This window comes from Periplaneta americana, chromosome 9, assembly GCF_040183065.1.
Source record: "Periplaneta americana isolate PAMFEO1 chromosome 9, P.americana_PAMFEO1_priV1, whole genome shotgun sequence".
In the NCBI taxonomy this organism is placed as follows: domain Eukaryota; kingdom Metazoa; phylum Arthropoda; class Insecta; order Blattodea; family Blattidae; genus Periplaneta; species Periplaneta americana.
In genome coordinates, this window is record NC_091125.1 from 37,449,736 (window position 1) to 37,476,890 (window position 27,155).

General features: G+C 35.4%; 1 long non-coding RNA gene across 2 annotated transcripts in view; it reads left to right on the top strand.

The window, feature by feature from the left end:
- Nucleotides 1-23,513, top strand: part of LOC138705643 (uncharacterized) — a 131,761-nt gene extending 108,248 nt beyond the window's left edge. For both annotated transcript variants that reach the window (XR_011333709.1, XR_011333708.1), the window contains exon 3: nucleotides 23,221-23,513. This is a non-coding gene — a long non-coding RNA (uncharacterized lncRNA). The remainder of the gene's footprint in view (nucleotides 1-23,220) is intronic.
- The last annotated feature ends 3,642 nt before the right edge of the window (nucleotides 23,514-27,155 follow it).

The following is a 27,155-nucleotide window of genomic DNA, read 5'->3' on the forward strand; positions in this document are numbered from 1 at the left end:
CGATTCCCGCTTGGGTTGGTTACCTGGTTAGGTTCTTTCTGAGGTTTTCTCCAACCATAAGATGAATGTCAGGTAATATGTGGCGAATCCTCGGTCTTATCTCGTCAAATAACATCTCGCTGTCAACGTAGCATTATCCAGCAGTTGATACAGCGTCGTTAAATAACCAAATAACAAACATTACATGGCGTTTTATTGAGGAAAGCACTGTCATTATTGCCCGATTTCCAACACAAACAAGAAATTCAATTGAATGATTGCAAAATATACCCCCTACAGAACACAGTTATTCAGAATTACCAACATTTAGTAGTTAATAATATTCTTATTCTATTATTGTAATATGGCAGACAAGGGCAATGGATTTAAGCTCCATATATAAAGTATTCCTGAAAACGTTTATTAGAAATAATGACAACATGACAGAGGTTCGAGTTCAAATTAAGGTGAATCCAATTAGAGTTTAAGGCCCAATTGTATAAAACTCCCTGACGAAAGATCAACTTTGATCTAAGATCGAAAAGTAAACCGAGTTCAGACACTTCTTCTATTGTATAAAACTTTTCTGCGATCAAATTACCTTGGTTCAAATGCAATCTAAGTTCACGTGAAAAGGATTTGGCAACATCGCATAAACAGGTGAAATACGTGATGCGCGGACCATGTTATACAAGTTTGTTGAGTGTTGCCAATCTAGCGACTTTAACTCTTTTTCAACAACAATTTCTTTTAACTTTTATATTGCTTAAATAGGGATTTAGTGACCTTTTTAGCACCCCATAGTGACAAAATTTAATCTTTCTTTGTTGATAATGAGAAATGTAGCGACTTTACAACTATTTTTTGGCGACTTTCCGTATTGCACTCTGTTGGAGACACTGGTTTTTTTTTTGTGCAATGTACATAATGGCGGACAATAAGAAGAAGGTTGACTGTTCTCCAAGTTGTTATCATGTTATGGTGTTTGATACTGCTAAACATAATCAAGCTTTATAAAACGACAATTTTCGTTTAGTAATACAGTTAATTGAACATTTATGAATATACCTATCATATCCATTAATAATTAATGGTTGTTATAAACATAATATAATTATAGGTTATGTTATTTGATACTGCTGAACACGATAGAGCCTTATAAAATATAAGCATGTTTGTGTATTAAGGCAAGAAATTGAAATAAATATATATAAATGTACCTAAAATATCTATTAATATTAATAATAACGTTTATTTTATTTGCACAATCTGTCACTCGTATATTTCAAACAGAAAAGAAATAACTGAACTTGGATCATCTAACTTAATCGGAGAAATTTCTTCAGTCAAAGTTGACTTTAGTTTGAGACAAATTAATCTCAGATTAGACTTTATGCAATACAAAATTCCAAGTTTAGCTAGAACGAGGATCAATTTAACCTCTGATCTAAGATTAAATGGTTTATACAATCGGGCCTAAGATGAACAAAAGTGTGTTTGAGCAGGTTTTCTGAAGGTACTCCCCTTTCTCCTGTCATTTCTTTCACTGCCTAAGATGTGGTGATCAACGGAGATGCAATAATTTTTTCATTTAAAAGAAACTCTCAAGGACTTGGTTAAATGAACTTATAGATACAACACACACACACTCACATACACACACAGAATCGCCTGAAGATTACTGAGCTGAACAACTTATTACAAGTCATAGGCCTACTAAATATTATGCACCGAATTATAAAGAAATCCTGTGAACTTAGAGACGGTCAAATGTCATTAGTAGGCCTACTGTACTTATCAAAAAGTGATAATAATAGGCTAATAATAATAGTAATAATAATAATAATTAATAATAATAAATATTAATAATAATAATTAATAATAATTAATAATAATAATAGCAGAATATTCTTAAATAGTTTTAAATATTATCATATGAATGTACAAGAATTCTTCGATTATGTTACCGTATTATATGTAGCGTCTGCACTTCTATTGAGCAATCTTAATATAATCAAACTGTTTTATGAGAAAGGGAAAGATGCTCCGAAGAAGGCTCCGTTAGCTATATAAAAGACTAACAACGCATTACGCGTTTCCTCTTTAGATAACAGGATTCAAATCTCAGACAGTCCATATTCATCTCTGCAATGGACAAAGATAATAATGTGTGCAAGGCAATAGACATTGTTGACATCATTGGTAAGTGATGTGTCAGAATTGAAAGAATTATTACCGGAAATTTTGGAACCAAACATTTCCTTGTGTAAGCTTAATACCAGAATGAAGTAACATACGATCTCACGAGATGTGTGCCAACCGGAAGTAAATCATTAATCTTATATAATCCGCTATAATCTGACTGGGTTCTTTTTGCTGATAGCAATTAAGGGAAAGTTTTGATGTCAGATCACGAGTTCCTCTCCAGGAAAGGTCATTCTAATTCGTTCGACATTTCACATGCTTCAGATAAATATTGGAACAATACTTTCCATTAACTGTCGTTTTCTGAAAACTCCAATTTCACCTAACCTTCATACGAAACGATATTGTTGAAAAATATATCTTGTATCTTGTCCTGCAGAAGTTTCCTATTTTATTTTCGATCTAATTCTAGAAGAAACCAAACACAGTCCAGTCGAATCACCTTTTTCAATTACACAGAAAATCAGGCTGTCAACGGACATTCATGTCCTTCGCGACATAATAGTCAAGCAGTGATAAAGCTAAGCTTTGCTATTGCGTACCGTTTCGGATTCGAGTTCCTATGATAATATGAAATAGCGATAGACATTTCTCTCAATGTTTTCTAGTACTTTATGATCCTTCTTCTGATTCAAAACTATTCAGTGTGATATCTTACTCCGGAGTAAGATAAGTGACCAAATAGTTTGAGAGATCTCATGGCTATTCCAGAAACTCTAGATTCTTTGCAAGTTTCAGGTTCGAGTTCCGGTAAAAATAAGAGATAACAACAGATCTTTCCTTCTTAGTGTTTTAGTATATATAGCTTTATTTTGGCTTTTCTCCTTCGAAACTATCCCAATTCTTTCAGTGTAAAGACGTACAACATAGTGCGATAAGTGATCAAAAGGCTTGAAGCTCGCATGGCTATTCGGTGGATCTCCAAATCCCCTTCAAGAACGCGATATCGTGCGCACCTGAAAATTTTCCTGTCTCAACCCCCATGTTTTAATTTTCATTGTCATTGACTGTTGTGTTATTTCTAAATATCGACTTTCATTTATATTGGAATAATATTAGAAGTTCTTGCAAAATAATTATATTATTTAGTCATGTAACATTTATGAAAAATTATTTATATTTACTTAAGTCGTAAAAATGATAAATTATAGTACATCTTCCTTTTTTTAGGAAGAGCTCAAGGGTTAGAACTGCAGTCTCTAGTCGACTTATTGTGCCTTATCTCCCCTCTCGTAGGAAGGACGTCCATACCCGAACGTTCGCGCTCTTGTAGATATGTTGATTCAGCTTGCACGTGTGTAGAGTTTCGATGAAATCTCAGTGAAGTGCTCTCTACCCGTCGAAAGCGTACTACACCTCCTCAGTCTGATACCATAACTATGTACAGTAGCGGCAAAAAAAAACCGCACCGACCCTTGTAGCTGATTTCAGAGCCTTGTTCACTACAGAGCACGATAGACTGATAATTAAGACTTTCGTGGTTCGAATCCTGCCTGGGAAGGAAACTTTTTTTTGTTCCTTATTCAAATTTATTTCAAATATTTTTCGATTGCTGGTAAAATTCATGTTCTGGGAATAGTAAGTTAATTAAGTAGTAAAATATCGCTACAATCGAAAAGTATTGGGAATAAATTTGAATAAGGAACAAAAAAGTTTCTTTTCCAGGCAGGATTCGAACCACGAAAGTCTTAGTTACCAGTCTATTGTTCTCTGGAGTGAACAAGGCTCTGAAATCAGTTACAAGGGACGGTCCGTTTTTTTTTGCCACTACTGTACACCGGTCACAATAGTACTCTATCACGCCGCAACTGACTTGGGTAAATGCTATTGTAATGATGATGATGATGATGATAATGAATATTGAAATGGTGAGTGACGTGGAATAATGGAGGGGAATGGGAGAATCCTGAAAATAATTAAGAACCTTGGTTCTCACCACCATAAACACGAATCCGCCAGCATCGGGATTTGAAACAGGGCCCACAGACATTACAAACTAGTGCTCTGTTAACTGAGTTATCAAAGCGACTAAATTAATTGTTACTTTCTGGTATTAGATCTATAAAAATGTGTATAATACCTATAAAGTCATAACTGGCAACTGCACATCTTCCGTATGCCCAGAGCACTGTTCCTGAATTATCAGCCAATTATCAATCAAGAAGTACAAGATCTCTGCAGAGGTTCCTAAACGCTCGTAGAAGACATAACATACCTTTATACATCAAAGAATAAAAAGAAAAAGAAGAAGATTATGATGGGGGTGATGAAAAATTTCGCCTTGACCAATGAAAAACAAAGTTTATCTATTTTATGCTCGACCATGCCGAAATGTAGTAATTATACACCTGGTAGCAGACCTTTAATGCATGTCATTAAAGTACACCTACTCATTAAAGGTCAGGTCTTTCAGCCAATGACGACTCAGGTTACAACTGTTCAGCCAATGGCAGGTCAGCTTTCTACCGTTATAAAACCGCAAGTATCGATTATTCTCGGATATGCAATCGAAAGAGAATTAGCGAAAAGTCACGGAGGATGTAAATCCAATACTGTCGCAGAAGGTTATGTTCTGTTACTATAATAATTAGCGTTAATTGTAAATAATATTCAAATAAATTCAATTTGTCATCTCGATTTTCAATGTCTAATTTAATTTCAATGTTATCTCTATAGGTTCTTATGGCCTAGCAAGTTCAATGTGGACATCTGTTCCTCGGAAAAAATTAATACTTTCGCGTCTGCGCACATCTCACAACATACGGGACATTGCTAAAAATTAATATCAAGTTAGAAATATGGTCGAGCATAAAACGTCGTATGAAACTCGCCTATAATGGTAATTAAGAAGCGAGTATGAAAATTATGAAACGAGCGCAAGCGAGCTTCATAAATATCCATAATCACTTCTTAATTACCTTCATTATAGGCTCGTTGCATAATGTACTATTATTGCAGGGTTTAGGATTTGGTATGTGACTTTAATAACAGTACAGGGAATGAACTTATAAACCTGAATATCACTGCAATATCGTGATTCATAATTTTATAAAACAACCATTCAAAAGACACACAGAAATTAAATGATTTTAACGTTTACTATTCCTGAGTCATTTGAGTAAAAAAAAATATATATGATGTGTGTCCTATTCTCAATAATCGCAGCCCTAAAACAATTAAAGATCTAACATTCTAAATGTGCTAAGTGCCAGTTTTTCAAATTTTATTTTATTCAATCTAAAGGAGGAACAACCATATGAGAATATAATACTAAATTGTCTTTGTCGTAGCTCAACTGTAAGTGACTCATTCGTGCGCCAAAAGACGGTCTTTTTTTTACTTCGTCATTTAACGACGCTGTATCAACTTCGAGGTTATTTAGCGTCGATGAAATTGGTGATAGCGAAATGATATTTGGCGAGATGAGACCGAGGATTCGCCATAGATTACCTGACATTTGCCTTACGGTTGGGGAAAACCTCGGAAAAACCCAAACAAGTAATCACCCCAAGCGGGAATCGAACCCGCGTCCGAGCGCAACTCCGGATCGGTAGGCAAGCGCCTTAGCCAACTGAGCTACGCCGGTGGCCTCCAAAAGACAGTGTTGTAGGTATCTCAAAATGTATTTTCGCAGTGTTATTTCACCAGTATCTCAGAAAGTTATTTGGCACTTAGCACATTGAATATTAAAGAAGTAACATTAATTTGTTAACATGAAAACGAAATGGATTTGAGGGAGGTGGGATATGATGATAGAGAATGGATTAATCTTGCTCAGGATAGGGACCAATGGCGGGCTTATGTGAGGGCGGCAATGAACCTCCGGGTTCCTTAAAAGCCAGTAAGTAAGTAAGTACATGAAAACGAAATATATTCGAAACAATATTTCGCTAAATCACGTACAATACGCTTAGAATAAAGAGTTTTGTGAACACTTTTGTTGAAGATACAAATTATTTTTGTGGTTTATTTTATATAAAAATATGGTCGAATTTTAAAGAGCATAAAAGAATAATCAACTCCGTACTAATGCTATTTTTGGATATTGTAGAGTTTATTCTTTGCGTCAAATGACGTCCTCAAAAGATATTAAATAGACTAGGTCTAAAAGCACATACGTGGATCTGGTACCTAGATGACTTTATAAAAGATACGTAGGCCGAACATTTGATGTGTATTTCTTCATTATACATTGTCAAAATAATATGTTTCTTAATAATACGTAGAAGTAAAGGCGTAGCTAGGAGGTAGCGCGTTTGCCTGCTGATGTAGAGTTTCGCTAGGGCGTGGGTTCGGTTTCCACTTGAGCTGATTACATGTTTGGTTTTTTCCGAGGTTTTCCCGAACCGCAAGACGAATATCAGGTAATCTATGGTGAATCCTCAGCCTCATCTCACCAAATACCATCCCGTTATCATCAATTCCATCGACGTTAAGTAATCCAGTAGTTAATACAGCATCGTTAAATAACCAACCAAAGAAAGAAAGAAAAATGCGTAAACGGAAATGAGCCAGGAAGTGTGGCAGTTAAGAGGAATGCACTTCTCAGGATCTCAAGATGCTGTAATCTGTAATAAGCAACTGAATAACTACTAACAACTGAACATCGGACTGAAGTTCGTATGAACTCTTTTAGTTGATAATCACCTTAGGAATAATAGTTAATTACCAACTTCGTTACATGCCGGTATAACTGTGTGAATTGTACACGATGTTTCTTTAAAACAGACAATTAATTTCTAACGAGGAATGGTGGAAAATAAATAGAATCAGTGCTTTAAGAGTAGATAGAGACCGCACAGTTCTGTAGAACATGCAACTAGCACGCCTACCATCATCGGTATGTCTAATTTCTCATTTAAACCTACTATAGTTGACTACTATACCTGTTTTTTTTTAAGATGGGACATGCCAGTTAAGTGGCCGAGCTTGTAGCCACAGCGCTATGTTGCCAATATGGACTACCAAGCTGTCAGCTGAAGAAAGCTAGTAATTGACGTTAGATGGCTGACGTTAAAACATTAATTGACAATTGACGCGAAGGTTAAAAACAATACAAAAATCGACAGAGAATCAAAGACGAAACGTACCACTGCTAACATTGTGTGCACAATAAATGTCGCCAAGAGAGCTATTAAGCACTCGCCACGTGGGAACGGTAAGTTTGGGAACTCAACCGTTGTTACCATAGCAACAGACCTACCACTATGTGTCGTTTAGTTGTTTTTCCGATCGCAACGCTACTGTTATGTCCCATCTTTCATAAAAAAACAGGTATAGAAGAATTTTATTACGGAAGTAAATTACTGTCAAGTTCATTCTTGTTCAGGATTATTACTTTGGGAACTGTCTGTACTCGAAAAGGAGTACACTTGGAACCTTGCATTAAAAACGATGACGACCACAACACGACAGAGAATTAAGCCACGACTACATTGTCAAGGAGGAGAGAAAATCGCTGCCGCGGACAGCATAGCTGGTCGTATAAAAATTGTCTGAAATAAGGTGAGGACGGAAGGCAACGAGAAAGAGAAAGGAAAGGGTGTTGTTGCTGCACGCCGACAACAAAAAGAATGCCGTGACCAATCCAACTTAACGCGCTGGCCGCCCGACTACACAACGGTAGTACACTGCTCTTACACCTTCGCGGTCTTCAGGTCGACTCTCACGTTCTTTGTGCTGCAGAAATATTTTTGCAGGCAAAGGTAACCACGGCCCAGGCCGGAGGTTTCTATTACAGGCGACGTCATTTGTCATTTTAATCAGTTATTTAAGAAGTAGTACAGAGACATCATTTTATTTTTACTTCAATTTTTATTGTACCTGAGTTTTTTAATGTACTTCACTCCCACCCCTTCTCCTAATGAAGTTCCAACTCCACACAGAGCCAAGACCGCAGATAGTAAGCAGTACTGAGTTACTGAGTATAGTACTTTCCAGAAATATGTTCGCGTTTTCCAGTGACGAAAGAACTTTCAATATTGAATCATATTTTCGCACACGTACTGTCCGTTTGCCTACGTCGCATCCCGATTTCCCCCACCTGCTTCTGCTCGCCCCTCTGTAAAAGCTGTGCTGTCTTAGCTCTTTTCTGAAAACATTAATTTCTCTTAGGAATTGGGCGTTTACGTAATATTATACAGCTGTTTAATTTAACTTAAATAAAAGGGCCTCGTTAAGTAATTAACTGTCACGTGATTTCCTCCCTTTCTACAATCCTGCGGCATAACCTCTTGGACGGACAGTAGGTAGCATGTCTGAGTAATTTTATATTTTCGGGTCGGGCAGAAGTGAAGATTGAATTCACAGTACGTAGAGTAGGTACAGAATTATTTCAACATGAGTTACTAGTAGAAAGGACGAAACTGGCAATTGGAATTAGATGCAATAGTCTATAGTGCGATAATATGCACAAAAGAACTGAAGCCTGTATCGAAATGAACGGCCACCATTTTCAAAATTGTGTTTAAATATTCATATTATGATTATTTTTCAATTTAACTTCTTTCTTTATATTGTACGCTAATGTGCTGTAGACAGTATAATATACACCGCATAATGAATACGTTCGCATGGATAACTCACTTCGTGAGTAAAAACACTTATTCTTAATACAGTACTGTACTTTGATTAAAGAAAAACCTAATGAAAATTATCAAACTCAAAATCGCGATATTTCCTAGTTTACGTAAATGGATGAACTACTTTTCTTCCTTCCTATACCTAGTAGAGTGATTTGTGTTTTACGCCAGTATCATCGAACTCCAGTCTTGGAGGGGGGAGGAAGCGGTGTTTCCGGTTCTCTAAAGGTATAGACAGGTTAATATTAAAAATGTTAGTAAAAATAAAATGATGTCCCTGTATAAACTGCGAACTTATATGGCGTCGATGGATTTGGTGTTAGTGAGATGACATTTGTGAGTTGAGTTCAATGATTCTCAATAGGATTACCTGACATTCGCTTTACAATTGGGAAAGCTTAGCAAAATATCAGGAAGGTTATGAGCCCAGGTGGGATTCGAAACCAAACCCAAGAGCAGTCTCGAAGCACGAGTCACGTTTGGTACAACATGGCTACACCGGTGGCAGCATCACTTGTATTCATTAAAATTAACAACCGGTATCGTGTCGCCGAACGAAGCCTTTTACGCTGAAGATCAGGATCAAATTCCAGGCGAACTCAAAATAAATTTGTGGTGAATAAAAACAGTGCTTGGGTTTTTTCTGAGATTTTCCCGAACTGGAAATGCAGGTTTTCACCAGACCGACAAACTTCGACTGAGTTGTGTTTCCGAAAACAAGTTTTTCTATATATAAAAATAAAAAGAGACTATGTTTCCACCAAACCGACTGAAAATAAGTTTCAGTTTTACTTCATCCACTACAGGACCAAGGCAGTCAATCATGTTCTCCGATGATGACTTGTTCATGATGGGATATAGGTTTTGCATAATATAATTCAGTCCCTACAGAAGAAATGACGAAGAAAGCCGAGGTAGGGTACAGGGTGAGGCAATTCTGAAGCAGCGAGAATGGAACGGAGAAAACGATGGACGTCTTGAGGAAAGACGACATACTGATATAAAGAAATACAATCATGTTTTCACAATTTTGTGTAAAATTCTACAACGGACTTTGAGGCCTTTATAAACCTGCTGGGTTACAAAATTTGTACGCAACATAATATCATATGGACACTATTTCGATCAAAGAACGTCTGGAAGTGACTTCAAAATTTGTAGCCCATGCGGTGACAGATTTAAAGTTTGATGCATTTATGCACTATACCCTGTCTACATATTTCCTCCACATTTCGAATTTTAACTGAAGTAGCTATGTGATCTCTCTGCTAAGTTCTGCAAGATTATATTAAGAGCAAGGCTCAAGTCGAGACTTGCAGAAGTTGACAAAAACAGCCGCCTGTGAAAGAGTCTCAATTTTTGCAAACTCGTTTTGCTGTTTCTGCGAACACGCCACTGTTTCTGTTTTGGTTTTGTTTAGTTGGTCTGATGTAAACCCCTTGAGGCGAATATCAGGTAATCTCATGACGAATCCTCGGCCTCATCTCAAATATACTATCTGACTAATATGTAGTATCAATTTTATGGACGCTAAATAAAATAGTAGTTGATACACTGTCATGAAATATCAGATTTTTGTTTAGTCAACTGTACGAAAACAGGTTGGAACCTCATAAGCGGCATGAATAAGTCATCACTTGTGAGGAAACTAAGCCAGAAGATAATGGAGTAGGGTGGCCAGTTCCTTTCACCCTTCATTGCACATATCGCTGACTAGTAACAAAGTTCACTATTCACATTTCAAATGTATACAAACAATATGTTGTTCTTCTTCTGACACATATCGCCAAGTGAGATGTAGCCTACTGCCTGATAACAGATGTAGGCTTCATATCACCTAGATCCTCAATCACAGATATAACAGATGTATTATTATTATTATTATTATTATTATTATTATTATTACTACTACTACTATTAATGCAGACCCTCCTGCCATTTTGCGTCACGGACAATGTGAAAGAAGATAAAACTGAGATAAAAATATCAAGATTCAAAGGATCTGCTTTAACAATCATTATTATCACCTACAAATATAGATCTGTTCGATAAGTTCCGGTGTGGAGACGCTTTGAAGTATTAGACTAATTAACACTTTCAAACCGTCTATGCATTGATTGTCCGATATTTTGCCTCCTGACAGGTCTGTTGAATATTAATACCGGAAAAAGTTTGTCAATAATTGCCTAATTGTTCGTTTAATTTGATTCTATATTTACATTTGTTGTACATTTAAACATGCTTAGTTATTTTCTCACCTAAAAGTGTGTATTCTGTAATGTTTCTAAAACATCTCAGCCTACTTTTTCACTCTTTACTTTGCCATTATACGAAGTAAAAAGAGTAAGTACTCGCATTGTGATGCTGTAGAGTAGACTGTAGAGGATGGATTTCGATACCTTCAGGGAAATACAGATTTTAGTATTCCTGAAAACTGAAAACTGGTTTTCGGCAGATTGTCTGTCTACAGCGAGTTCTCATGATCATATTTAATGTCTATAAATAAGTTTATTTTGGAATGATGCATATAAAAGTTTAGTTTTATCACGACTTTAAATAGTTTTATTTAAAACAACACGTATATTTATTCAAAATCGATTTTATTTTCAAAATGTTGTTGTATAAGCTAAAACAACAAAGCAAAACGATAGAGACCACATTGTTCTAGAAAATTCAATCACAGAAATCAATTATTATCTACAGAAGTTCCTATGCATTCAAATAATAGTAGGCTATAGACACAAATTTTAGGGCTTAAAAGATGTCAGTATTAATTACCTTGTAAAAGTAATTTTATCCCTGTTTTTTTTTCGGAATTTAAAGCAAAATGAAAATAGACCTATTGTATATGTCTGTGAAAGGTTTACTTGCTCTGAGGTGCATAACTTCTAATCACTAAATTGTGCACCAATATGCCTGAGTTAAATTCCAAATCACTCCGCAGTGCATATGAAGAGAAGGCATATGTCACTTCAGAGACAACGGTGCTATTCGACAGGAGTAGGCTACGTGCCGGCACCGGGTTTCCCCTTCTCCCTTCCTCACCTTCAGCATCACCCATTCCCTACACTACACTTACATGAACACTAAACATACATTCACACTAGTACACGACATAACTCTTCACAGATACACACTATGCATAACGTGGCCCGTGGAATTTGAAAATGGGTCACAGTCAGTGGCGGCTCGTGAACTTGTCGATTGGGGGAGCTGCAATAGATTTTGGAACATACAAATTTCACTTCTTGATATCATTACTAATAAGTAGGCCTGTAGGACAAAAATAAATGCACTACATATCGAAAAATCAAGACTTCCTGACTTAGTTGGGAGATGTCTGTGGCATCATCTGCCATAATCGATAAAAAAAAACTAATACCATCGATTTCAGTCTGAATTTCAAATCGGCAGACACTCAACATGCAATCTACCAGTTCATCCTAAATTGTTTTAGAATTACCTTTAAACAGTGGCATGTTCCAAATGATTTTTGAGAGACTCGTTTAGATTACTCACGAAATACATCAGAGTTCTACGAATCGTTTCTTCATCATGTCCCCTAAGGGGAAGTTCATATTGGCCACAAAATTTAATACAAACAATATTTTTTAAAAATAATTTCACGATTTTTATTCATTTCTTGATTATTTTTGAGAATGTTTGTTCTGTTCATTTCACTTAGTTGCGCAGCAATATTAGTTTTTCCTAACATAGCCAATGAAACAACATTTTTCAGGTGAGATTGCGAAGATTCGTGCTTTTTAATTTTTAGGGGCAAATGTCCTAAATCTGTCACACCACTCCTAGTCTATGCAGTATCACCAGCGAAGATGAGGCAAGGAAAACAAAATATAGATTTTTTTTTGTTCACATCCACGTAACCACAAATGCTTAGCGTAAATTTCATTGTTATACTTCCTTACATATATGTACTATTTCGGCTGGATGAAGCTTGAGTAAGATTTAAGTCGGGTAACGGACGACCCTGTAATTTCACTTCATTACATCAATCTTCTACGCGAGGGAAAGTTGAAAAAAAATAAAATTAATATTCTGTAATTCACACACAATCTTACTTGCACATTTGCACTGGTTAAGTTACGGTACTAAGACGTCACACCAAAGCAACACTCAGATATATTGATGGTCAACAATGTTCTAAAACTGGAAAAGAAGTCTCTTTCGTATTTTACGTGCTATATCAAAATGATTCTACTCGTGCAATCATTTTGAGTTAAGGAAAATCCTAAGATTCTACTGGAGGCTGGATATATACGCAATAATAAGGCAAAAAATATTAATTTCGTTATATTAACTCGATAAGATTCTACAACAATAAGTATGTGAAGAGAAAATAATAATGTTGTCATTAAGTTTCAAGGGAATAGAGAATCCATTTGACGTAGTATTATAATAGCGATGTGGGAGTGGAGGAAAGACCTTCCCTTATGGCCTGGCTCTGCAAGCCACAGCAGCGTAATATGGGTTTTAAACAGCGGCAGTTTCCCTCTGCTTCCCTTCACCTCTCTACCCCCTGACCATGCAAGACACACTCTCTATGAACTGCCCACCCTGCAGATCCCAGGACGACTTTGAATGCAGTGTCAATTCCAATACAGTCGACGCGCAAAAAGATTATGCATAAGATAATAGTACATATTGCCGGCCAGATGAAATATAAAGCAATTTACCAATAAAAGCTGTAACAATTCTTCTACAAATTAAAACAAATAGTATTATTTTCCTGTCAAAGCAGGGAGTGCTGCAGCTCCGCAGCTCTTATGGACGAGCCGCCCCTGGTCACAGTCCTGCCATCTATCCGCAGTATACGGTACCTGAATCACGCAAAGTGAAGTGGGTAGGCATTAGACACACATACACATGTTTGTGAACGCGTTCTTTACACTGTGCAAACAACGTAGCTAAATATTTGTGTCTTATACGACACACTATAACCAAGGTAGCTGAACTTCATTACTTTTATTGTGCCATTTTCCATTAAGTACATAATTTGTTCTATATGTTTTAGATCCTCTTATGATGGTATTTCATACTCGAGGGATCAGCATGTTATAATAAGTCACTACAGTTTTTAAAAATAACAGCGCAAGCCTTAGTAATAACGAAAACGAGTAAAAAGAAAGCATCAAATGGATGTGGAATAGTTCCTGGAAGACTATCAATAAGGAGGAGAATTAATACCTCTTAATTGCATTACGACGATGAAAGGGGAAGCGAAATAAATAAATGTACAGTTCTCCCAAGAGAGTACGACGCTGTGGCAGGACAATGAATAAAGACACAAAGCACGTAGCAAGCTGTCCGAACGGCTATTACAAGAGGCACCCCCGGGGCAGAGGGTGTTGCTGGGCGTTCTAAGGACGCTCAGGATGTTCAATGTGGCACTAGCGGGCATTGCACGGTACCTGTATGGCGGAGAAATCGTCTTAAAATGTCGGATACAGACAATGTATACCCACCCAACTTTCTTGTTATTCGAAATAGCTTGTAAATTTTGTTAAAACCTAACTACACCATAGGGCGGTAACTAGTGTATTGTTTCTCACTTTCTATTGACACATTAAACTTTAAGATGTATTCATGAGCCCACCGCGTTTAATTCGATACGCCTCTGTTCACAAATGTTCACTGACCCGTTTATAGCAGTGGCTCTGCAAATCATTAGCACTTACAGCGGCATGTTCCAAGACGGAATACAGGTAAATAATTTAATTTAAAAGATTTCGTCTCGTCTCAAAATCATTATCTAAGTGATTAATATTATTTTTCAGACAGAACGTCAAAATATTCTCAAATTAAATTCAAAATACTTTTCTTACATAAAAACAATGAAAGCTGATATTCAATCCATGCTTATTTTAACACAATAATAAAAATGTCAGTGACTACAAAACTGAGATTACATAATATAATATCGAAATCTGCCCCTTTCTACTAATATAGTACCGAAATCTACTCTTTCAGCCTATATGGCTGTGAAAGTTGGATCTTAAGTAAGGAAAATAAAAGTAAATTACTGTAGAAGCTACTCATGTGAGATTCCTTAAAACTTCATTGGGTTTAATAAGATTAGATAGAAGAGAAACATAACTATTAGGAAGAAATTAGGTGTTAGCATTATTGTTGATCTCATATGCAATTATCATTTACGGTAGAGAGAACGCATCAACCGAATGCATTCAAATCCCCCCCCCCTCGGCTTTTCAGTATCGACCAAGAGGCAAGAGGCAAGAGAGATTTGAGAAGACCAAGAAGATGATGATACCAAGCAAATATTTGTCATTTATAATAAACAGAACAAAGGTTCTATTAATCTGGTTAATAATAATAATAGTAAATAATAATAATATTATTATTATTAAAATGTCTCCACAAGTGCATTTTATGTAGCTAACAGTAATTGAAGCAATCACTTTAGAAGTAAAATTTCGTTCTGGAAAAAAAAAACATATTATAATGCACTTAAAAGAAGCCTGTTTAGAAACCTGTATTCTAATAAGATTTAGAAAACTCACTAGATCATCGACGAAGCGCTAGGAAGAAAAAAACAGACAATAAAACAATTAGGACAGAACACCTTGACAATTCTGTGGTGTTCGGGTAAAGGGGTATAAGTCATTTTTTGTGCAGATGGAATTTTGTTCCCCAGAGATGAACACACAAGTTAAATTATACAACTGGGTGTGCAAAAATAAAAGAATACTAGCAGTTGATGTGTTTTATTTGTGTAGGCAAGTATTTGTAATAGGGGTTCCAAGTTTAATTTTCACTTATATCCGAACTCATTTTTATGACTTATCTCCCTTTACCCAAACACCACAGAACTATAGTCCAGATCAGCTCATTTACAGTATCACAAGCGTGAAGCCTAACCATTTCCCCGCCCCTCCACATTACTACATAATATGCTACTGGATTATGGTGATTTCCTAGTTTACAGGTTGCATTTTCTTTTGCAAACTTCGTTTCGAATTTCGGTACTGAAAAATACTGGTAGTGATATTCTGTTATGTTGGCAGCAGTGACAGTTGTCGTAGATAGTGAAAATTTTGAATATTAAAATTGTTCTAGATTTATAGATTTATGATTTACTGGAAACTAGTGAAATTTGAACATACTAATAATTAATTAATATCAGTATTAATATTAATACATAATAGTTATTTTATGTGTTGCGTTGTGGTTACGTTTCAAGATTATAGTCAGGTAAGTGCAAATAAATATTAGATCTAATTAATTTCTTTCGTGTTAAAATTTTTATTACAATAATGTCATGGAGAGGAAATAGCATGGCAACGAATCCTTCAACAAAGAAAGCGTGTGCAATTCAGAGTAAGCTACGCTTCAGGAATCTATAGTTCATGTATTATGTATAATGAACTGAAGGAAGAAGATAATGAAGGAATTATGCGTACGTAGACAGCAATTGAAACTAGAATAGCAAAATTATTAAGAATAAGTATTCCTAAGAATATATTTCTAAGTGGCATTCGGTTTTCGGAGTTTGTAGTAATCATTTCACGTGATCAAACAAAATACATTTTAGGTTAGTTCTCGTGAATCGTAAACTATTTATAGCCAAAGTAATGAATTTCATGTTGTCAAACAAAATACATTTTAATATTAGATCATATGAATCTACTAATTACAAACATAATGTGCGAGAGGTCCAGGAGGAAAATATACTCTTTCACAAATTATTGAATCATTTAGAAAATACCTCCCAACATAAAGATCAGATGTGGTAAATAAGTAAATACGCAAGACATCATTATTTTTAATATTACGGTATATTATTATTATTACTATTATTAGTATTATTTATTATTATTATTATTATTATTATTATTATTATTATTATTATTATTATTATTATTATTATTGTAGAATAAGTCATTGTGATTTTACCTCCTTTGGTGATATCTGGTATTAGTTGGCAACACTAAAGAGACGGTCAAATTAGCCTTATAAGAACTGTTATTATATGGTCCTTACTATATAAGAAGTCAAAAGATTGAAGAATGGAAAAGGAGGGCGTATCTTATATACAAAAGCATAAAAATAAATGAAGAATACAACCTGCAATAACTGCGTATATAGACAGCATTTCACAAAAACAACTAGTGTCAATGTTTAAAACTTAAATAAAACGGATCTAGGTCAGTAGTGATGCTTGTGGATATCACTTCCAAGTTTATAAGTTCAAAGTGGACGTGCACAGTGACTTTTCGAACAATCTGTAATACTATACTTACTGATCTAAAAATCGAATTGGACAACATATCTTTTACTATCTACAGCGATTTTTCACACTTGCATTGTTAGTTACTAAACTTCTCGAAGTAAACTTCCTATGTCATGTCACAAACTGTTGTAAATCCTATAAGTATTACCTAAAACGAAGATGGCCAGAATACAAAATAAATCCATTCCAATCCATTTGCGTTTGCAATTACAAAACGCTAGAAAACAAAACGCTCACAACCGTCATAGCAATAATATAATTTTTTAGTTGCACTGAAGTATAGCCTGTATTACACGTAGAAGCAAAATTGTTACTAAGGTCCAGTCAGCTGAATTTACATATTTAAGTCCAGTTTAAAACATGCAATATACAAAACAGAATAAATGAAGATAAAGGAATAAAAATAAATATAGTAACACAACACACTGAACGACAAGGTCTCAAAATTACTAGGTAAACTTCGGCCATGTACCGTAAATAGAATAACATCCGCCAAAATACAGATCTAAAAGAAGGCGAAGTCTCGGCAAAATTCTACTACAGATGACTGGAACAGTGAAGTACGATAAGAACTTGGATTGAATCCCGCTAGATTGATTGCATGTTTCTTTTTTTTCTAGGTTTTCCCCACCTATCAGGCGAAAGTGAAGTACTGTAATCCATGGTGAATCCACGAATGCAATCTTGCTAGCACCAATTTCAGGACTAGACTGCAGTTGAATACAGCATTGTTAAATAGCTGATTAAAAAAGAAATATGAACATGAATAATTTTATATTCGACGAACTTCTGCCCTTGTTTCACCAATTACTTCTTTTGTCATACAGTAGAAAATACATGGCATTCGACAACTGCTTGATTTATTGAAGTCAAGACCCGCAAGACAACACTGTTGCAAGCAATCAAGCAACATCGGCGTGATCCAATAGAATGACCTGGGAGTGAACGCGATTTCAGTCTCACTACGTAATGACCTGCTCTTTGGAACGTCAATCCTAAGGCGTGACAAACACGAGACAAGAAAGAAAAAAAAAACACATGCACTGCAACGAACCGGTATGGTCAAATAACGCTTTTAATTCCGAGAGACACACTCTGTTTAAGAATTTAATCTTCCCACGTGATATTTACTCAGTAAGAGTTGCAGAAGCGAGACGAAACTGTATTGACATTACAGCAACATCCTGTAACACTTTCTCTCCTTCAATCCTTTCTTTTCTTTGGGAATCACGACCAGAGCCTGGAGATCGTTAAGAGAAGCACGCTCAAGTACTAGAGTAGTACACAGTTCGAGGCTGTTACATCAGCAGGTTTGAATCCCTGCCAAGACATGAATGTGTGTGTGTGTTCCATGTACTCTACCTTGGTATTTCTTATGTAGAACATCGGTTACTCGCCCGGTTTACCTGAAAAAAAATAGATGAAAGTTTTCGTATAATGATTATTTCGTGACAAATGTAAAAGCAAAAGAAATGAAACATACCCATTACATATAAAATGGAGTAAAATATTATATGTTAAGTATTACCACCTTGATTGCAGTTTATGTTGAACTAGTTAACTTCAGAACTGTAAGTCTAATATATCTTCCCACACGGAGGTCTCGTTGATAGGCTATGCAGTTGTACCTACGTAGCAAGATACCTAACATTGTTAGAAGCAATCATTTTACAAGAAAAAATTGGTCTGTGAGAAGTGAAAAAAGAAAATCTAATGTATGAAATGCATCACTTTTCAGCAGGTTATTTTCGCATTGAGATAACAAGCAAAACATAGGAGAATGCGAAGATATAAATCTTAGAATAATCATGCAAAGAAAGTTCTGTCGCTTTGAACAAGAGCACACCATTCACAACACAGAAACATATCGTCGTTGTTCCTGCAATAACTCCTATGTGCAAAATATGAAAATTTTCAGTAGGAAGAAAACACGCATTTATTCTTCTATGACAGTAGTGTATAGGAGATTGTGAATTCTTACATTTTCGAAAGAAAGAAATATAGTTACATGTAGGAGATTTTATTTGCTGTGTCACTATTTAAATTATTTAATAGAGCAAAAATCTGAAAATCGATAAATATATGAAATGGGAGTTATTGCCGGAACAACGACGATATTCGAAAGGTCATTCTGGAATGTCAATTTTTTTATGTATTCTGTGACTAGAAGTATACTTGTGTCCAGAATTAAATAGTGCATGTTGTTTAGAGACCTCTGATGTGAAGAAAGACTTATCTCAAGAACAGGAATAATAATAATAATAATAATAATAATAATAATAATAATAATAATAATAATAATAATAATAATACTTACTTACTGGCTTTTAAGGAACCCGGAGGTTCATTGCCGCCCTCACATAAGCTCGCCATTTGTCCCTATCCTGAGCAAGATTAATCCATTCTCTATCATCATATCCCACCTCCCTCAAATTCATCTTAATATTATCCTCCCATCTACGTCTCGGCCTCCCTAAAGGTCTTTTTCCCTCCGGCCTCCAAACTAACACTCTATATGCATTTCTGGATTCGCCCATACGTGTTACATGCCCTGCCCATCTCAAACGTCTGGATTTAATGTTCCTAATTATGTCAGGTGAAGAATACAATGCGTGCAGTTCTGTGTTGTGTAACTTTCTGTTATAAACAAAAACCTATTGTGGCCAAAGCTAATAAAACAAACATAAACGAATCGCCTCCCGCAGGAAAAAAACTAATAATAGGCCCTAATACAATCGACTCTCTACAAAAGACATGTTCAAAACTAATACATATAATATAATTGCTGTTATTAAAAAATAAATTTGTTATCAAAGTGGGAAAAATGTTGTACGATATACTTATCGTAATTTCATATTATGATACTCGACTTGTTATCATACTCGGCCTGCGATCTCGTTTGACAACTTTCCAATCTCGTATTGTAATATGAAACGTTACAACACTGTAACTATTACAGTACTTAACATTTCGTGCCATTTTTTCATCATAAACTTCTATTTTGGTCATTCTTTGGGTGGTATTCAACAGTTTTTTTTGAGTAAAATTATCATTATATTAAGGATCTTTATCTTTACGGTAGTGATGGATCGCAAAAAAAAATCTCTCCCAAAAGTGGATCGCGCCTTCAAGAAGTATGGGAATCACTGCTCCACTATCACTATAATTTTATCTGTCTATAATTTGTACTATGGGAAAGTCAAAAACATTAAACGTTGCTGGATCCATGACTTCCGATTTCATAGTTTAATTTATTTTCAACCTCATCTCAACTCCACTGACCTCTCCAATTAATAACAGAGTCATTACAGAAACCAAGAGGTGGAAATTCATTGTATTCATAATGCAAACAAGGCATGTTCTTTAGACAATATGAACAAAACATGTGCATTGCACTGTTCAGGAAGTCAGTCTTAAACATATCTGAACAGATGCGTATACGGAGACGGAAAATTACAGCCAGGAAAAGATCTTAATTAGCTCAGACGATAAAGAAAGTAACATATGGAAGGTGGCGAATTCTTTGTGGTCAAAGGCAATGCAAACAACCATGCGTTTCATTCAGTCTCTCAGCATACGAGTGTCGATGATCACTGGATATAATGACTAACAGAGTACAGAGGGCACTGTTTCTCATCTCTTGTACTAAGCCTATGCCTCATTGAGGGAGTGTTTAGAGTACTCCAAAATAAATTCCAGCCCTGATCACATATCAGATTGGCCATTTCTATGTTATAAAATAATGCTCGTTATATCGACATCTGATTATACTGCATAAGGCCCTTGCTAACAAAAACTCTTATACAGATGTTTAACTGTCTTATACTTACTCAGTGAATAGCTCGTTTATAAGTCGTGTGTAAGTTCCTCACTAATAATCACTACATACGTCATGTATAACAATACAACTGTTACACAACTACGTCATAGTTTCGTTATTATAACAGAATAACTGAGATTCTCTACTGCATCTGATAGTATGCGCTAGTGTGCCGCGGTAAGTATAGATAGTACAACTGGGCCTGATCGATTATCACGCTATATTTTGATCAAAGATTACAGCTATAGCAATATTATTCTAATTATTCTATACTCTTTGTTTTGTTTTCTGTAATTACAAGGCAAATATTATCATAAAATGGCAATCGATAAGAGGAGCTGTTAGAGGGGCGGCCATTTTTTTTCTCTATATACAACGCTTAAAGAGGGGATTTCGTGTGCATAACTACTGCAAAGAAGTTCTCATGTATAGTTACATCTTGCTTATACATCCATCGCTTATGCATGGTTTATTAGTGACGTTTTCTATCCCAGCTCTTTATAAGTCTCGTTAAAAATTATGCAAGGTTTATTAATAAGACCGTAAGTAAATAACAAATCCATAGTACTGCGTAACCACAGCGTGAAATGGGCTTGCAGGGGAGCGCTCAGCTGTATTTACGTCTACTCTAAAGATGCTGTGAACGAAGTATAGTCCTCATGTCCTATAGGCTGTCAATATAAATTTTACGTAAATCATTTCTAAAGGGGTTAGGTACAGCTTACAGCAATAAAATTTTGGAAATATTCAACATTTTTTCCTCCATTACTGTATCTTGTACAATAATGAAAATTAGTATGTGTAAAACACTGTTCTTCTGCTATATGAAAATAGTAATATACGTTACAAGAGCGGTATGTTGACGTTTTCATGTTCGAGGAAAAGATTGAAAAAGCGAAACGTAGTTGAGATTTTTTAATTTCCGAGAACATGAAAACAAATATACCGCTCGTGTATCGTACATTATTTTGTGCGAAGATCGTTTATTACATACCTGAAAGACGAATTTCTAATTAGTTGCAATGAAATCTCCATGTTGGTTTCTGTTTAATGACGCCAACTTCGGAACACCAAAATATCTTTCTTCAACTTTGTTGCTGTAAAATATTTTCTGCAGGCCGTGATATACGTCTGTCTTTTTTTTCCCCCAGTCTATAAATGCTAACTTAAAACAAACGGTAAGGTTATGTAATGATTTATTTTTCATTTTAATATTTTAACAATATTATTTATATAACATATTGCAGTAATAACATCTGCATCTGGAGTCTTGTTGATTTTTTCACGGCTTCCTTAATGTTACTTGTATCAGGAATACAATAGCTTTCGTGGAGTAGTAGACTTTACTTAATTTTTGCAAATGTTTAAAAACAATAATTAACAGTGCAATTTAGGTGAAATTGCAGTGGTAAGTTTCCAATTTATAATTATTACTATGTTAAACGTCTCTAAAAATAATATGTTAAAAGCCTAAAGCAGTAAAATGAATGTCGCGCTTAAGCGGTAAGAACAGGGAAATTGTTATGTGTGTTACGTTGGGAATACTGAATATGGTATTTCACACTTACCGCGTATTGGTTCTGTGCGGAAAACAAGGAAATACGCACGATCTCGCACAAAGTATTTTTACGATTTAAAAAAAAATTATTTACATTTTTGTTTTCAAAATTCAGTTCACTGTGGAGTGATGAAGCGTTTCCCACATCCCACTATCCAACATTCTATGATGAAATTCTGTGTGTGTATTTATGCATGTCATATCTACAATATAATGCAAGATCACTTCTCTACATTTCACAGATTGTCTGATAAAAAATAAATTCATTAAGAAATGATCAAATATCAGTATTTTCTTATAACACAAAATAAAAAAAATATATAATTTATTAAGGAATGTAGTTGAAAGAGCATGATATTTTAAACATGAGTTTCAGCAATAAAATAAAAGCGAGAGAACATGAACAAGTTAACAAGTTTATGAGTTATGAGGAAAACGCTTCATCACTTCGCAGTGAACTAGCACCGTTATGAATTTTGAAAAAAAAATATATATATATATATATATATATATAATTTTTTTTAATTGTAAAAATATTTTTTTTTCATATAGGAGAAGGACAGTGTTTTACACATAATTACCTATTTTCATTATAGTAAAAGATACAGTAATGGAGGAAAAAAATGTTGAATATTTCCAAAAATTTTATTGCTGTAAGCTGTACCTAACAACATTTAAAAATGGCTAATTGGGTTGGTTTCAGAGGTCATTCCTTCTAAATGAGATAAGCAACAAAAGATTTAGGTCACATACTACATATTTTTTGTTATTTCTAAATTATAATTCATAGAAGTGTTCACTTTTTCAGGTTTATGATGTCTTCAAACTACAATGTTTGCAAGAGTCGACGTTGAAATTCCGACTATTCAACGAAAGAACTAACTTAAGTCTCGGGTTCCATTCCTCATGACCATCAGGGACGGTTATGTCGACCGCTGGTCATTGTGTGTTAGATCGAGAGAAAGCACAGATATGAACTTTGGCGAAGGCTCATCCCTGGTTGCAAAGCCGAGAGTGAGAAAAAAAACACTATCCTACCATGCTTTCTATACATAACTTTGTACTACAAAGAAGACAAGAAATTAAACACTGTTTAAGATTGAAAACATTAACTCACACCTTTTATTTACTGAACCCTCGAGGAAATCAAGAATCCCTAACTGGCAATGAATATAAGGACAGATGAATCAACAAGCGGTGTGATTGTGCAGGTACTCCAAGCTGCGTCTATCAGATCTGCTCATCCAAGACTATGCTAATAAGGTGGGATAATTGAGACTCTACATATTCATGGCAACAAATGTGTGTTTTAACGGTAAGATCGCTCACAGCACAACCAGTTTTAATCTCCTTGTTGCAACAAATCCCCTAATGTTTAGTTTGTATTTTTTAGACCTTCCACAGAAAGTTTAAGAACATTATTAGACAAGTCCGTTTTCTCTTACTCGTCAGATGGTAGTGTTTCCAGCTACAAATCCTTGGGGAACCGGGTTCAATCATAGGCACGAAAGTGAAGACATCTCTCGACAACAGAGACAGGTGTGTGTTTCTTGTCTTGTATTTTTTTTTTATTTTTTTTTTAATTTCGACCGGCCAGAGGCCGTTTTTCTAAAGTTATCTATTTTTGTTTTCTGTTTGTTTTACCTTTGGTTCCTTTGTTTTTTACTTATACTAATACAATCACAACACCCATGCCCGAGGCGGGACTCGAACCCACAACCCTTCGGACCAAGCGATAGGGACATGCCGTGCCCCTACCGCTTGAGCCATCCGGGCCGGCACAGATGAATCAAATATTCGTCCTCTGTTGTGTAAACCTCACACCAGTCAGAATGGAATAGGTTCAAGTGATCAATCCTTGAATATATGACCACATTATTATTATTATTATTATTATTATTATTATTATTATTATTATTATTATTATTATCATTACTTACAAATGGCTTTTAAGAAACCCGCAGGATCATTGCCGCCTTCACACAAGCCCACCATCGGTCCCTATCCTGTGATTATTATTATTATTATTATTATTATTATTATTATTATTATTATTATTATTATTATTATTATTATTATTATTATTACAAAGTGATTCTTATAGAACCGAACACGATAAATTAGTTTCAGAATGGAAACTATAACACGGATTCATTTCAAGCCACTTTTTAAAATTAAGGACACCTAATGTCACCACATTATCAACAAATGACATTAGCAGACCGCCAACAATTGAAAAATGCGTTCGCCGAGTTACACAGAGGTGTGAAAATTATTAGAATAATCTTAATTTTAAAGGTTTTTTAATAGTTCCTCCACAAATATTAATTGAATTGATGAATATTGGTATGTATTACTATACTGATGAAGGATATATTTACTACTAACAATGCCGGAAAGCATTGTTGTACATTGGTATTTTTCTTTTTTTACAATTGTTATGGGAATTCAGAAATTATTATATTATGTTAGCGGAATTGGAAATATAAAAAATTATATGCACGAAACAGATGTATACGTTCATTTGAACCTTCACAACAATGTAAACGCAAAGAACAATTTGTTTAAAACATTTCTCAATTAATTTTTTATGTTTCCAATTCCGCCAACATAATATAATAATTTCTGAATTCCCATAACAATTGTAAAATAAGAAAAATACCAATGTACAACAATGCTTTCCGGCATTGTTAGTAGTAAATATATCCTACATCAGTATAGTAATATTATATACCAATATTCATCAATTCAATGAATATTTGTGAAGGAACTATTAAAAAACCTTTAAAATTAAGATTATTCTAATAATTTTCACACCTCTGTATCTGTGATAGCGAATCTGCCTCCAGACTAGCCGGCTCAGGTTCGATTCCCGGCAGTGTGGGAAATTTTCATGTACAATTTCTACCTCGGGACTAGGAGAGATGGAGGTGCACATCTTTTAATCACTAGATTGTGCACCAATATGGCTGGGTTAAACACCAAATCTCTCCGCAGTGCATATGAAGAGAAGGCTTAGGTCACTGTTGATAGTGATTCGTCCGTAGGATGGGAACGTTAAGCCTGGCGACCTCCTTGGTGCTATTCGACAGAAGTAGGCTACGTGCCGGCACCAGGTTTCTCCTTCTCCCTTTCTCGCCTTCATCATCATCCTCATCCATTCCATACTCTACACTTACACGAACACTTACACATACATTCACCCTAGTACACGACATAACTCTTCATAATTGCACATCGTGCATAACGTGGCCCGTTGAAGTGGTGTGCAACTGGTCACAGTCCTGCCATCTAGCCGCAATATGCGGAACCCGAATCACGCAAGTGAAGTGGGTAGGTATTAGCTACACACATACACACACACAACTGAAAAATCGAAGAGAATGAAGATGACTTATTCCATTGAAGCACGTACGCTAACAAATGAAAAATCAAAGACAATAAAGATGGCGCATTCCATTAAAAACGTGTGTTTATTCTTTTTGGGTAACAGGATCTTTCCTTGAAACCCAACTACAGTTAAGAACGAAGTTTGGAGGGCTGCAATTTGAAATACACGAATCCCAATTGCACCCAGTGAAAGTGGGTGTATGGTGCGCCGTATCTGGTTTAAGGATAATCGAGCCAATATTTTCCGGGATATGGTTTACATTAATACATACGGACAAGATATTATTAAGAGTTTGTGAATCAACTTAACGACATAGAACTAAAGCAATAATATTTTCAGCAAGATGGGGAGACCTGCCATACATCCGAAAAGAGAACCAGTAATTTTGGCAACCGAGTCTGGTGGTCAGTGGCCACTACATTCGCCCGATCGTACCAAATCTAATTCCTTCTTGCGGGCTATCTTAAGGTAAGTTTTTCCATGACAGAACCCAAACCCTAGAACAGCTGGTGAACATCTGTAGAAGGATCAGGAACAGTGAAGATAATATAGTGTTGGCAAATGTAAAAGAAAACTTGAGGCGCCGCGCAGCGTCGAAATGTGCCTAGCGGGGAACGGCGGTCACTTCCAGCACCTGATGTGCACGATTCACATGAACCAAAGTACTAAATCTTCTGCGAGTTTTACCATTTTGCCTTCATACAGGGACATCACTTTATTTTTACTAACATTTTTAACATTAACCTGGCTATACTCGGAAATACTGTTGCCCCCTTCCATTACAGGAGTTTGATGTTGCTAGTGCAATATGTAAACAAATCATTTTACTAGGTATAGGAGGAGAGAAAAGTAGTGTATCCATTTATGTTGTAGGGAAATACGATATTACGATTTTCAGTTTGATCATCACTTTTATGGAATTTATCAAAATACAGTAGAGTAGTAACATTCTTTTTCAAAAACTGAACTTTTCAGGCGGCTATGTTCGTTATGTAATGTCTACTTTATTTAGCATATTAATTATTGGTGTTAACATACAATATAGAGAGTTCATTTAAATTGAGGGGGTCATAAGTAAAGGGCTGTAAGTGCACTTAAGTTACTTTTGAGAAAATGGGGTTTAAATATTTAAGCTTTCGTAAAATCGGTGAAATTTTTATTTAAATTTTAATGTGTGATGAGATTAAAATATCCCTTTGCCACTAAAATTTTAGATAATTTAGCTTACACTGGATGCACTTAACTCATGTTATTACAAATGTCACTAGCATTCCTTTGCTTGTAGCCACCTCAATTCAAAATAAGCTAATCTGAATTTTTAAACAAGTTGCTGAAAGTGGTTGCCGTTAATG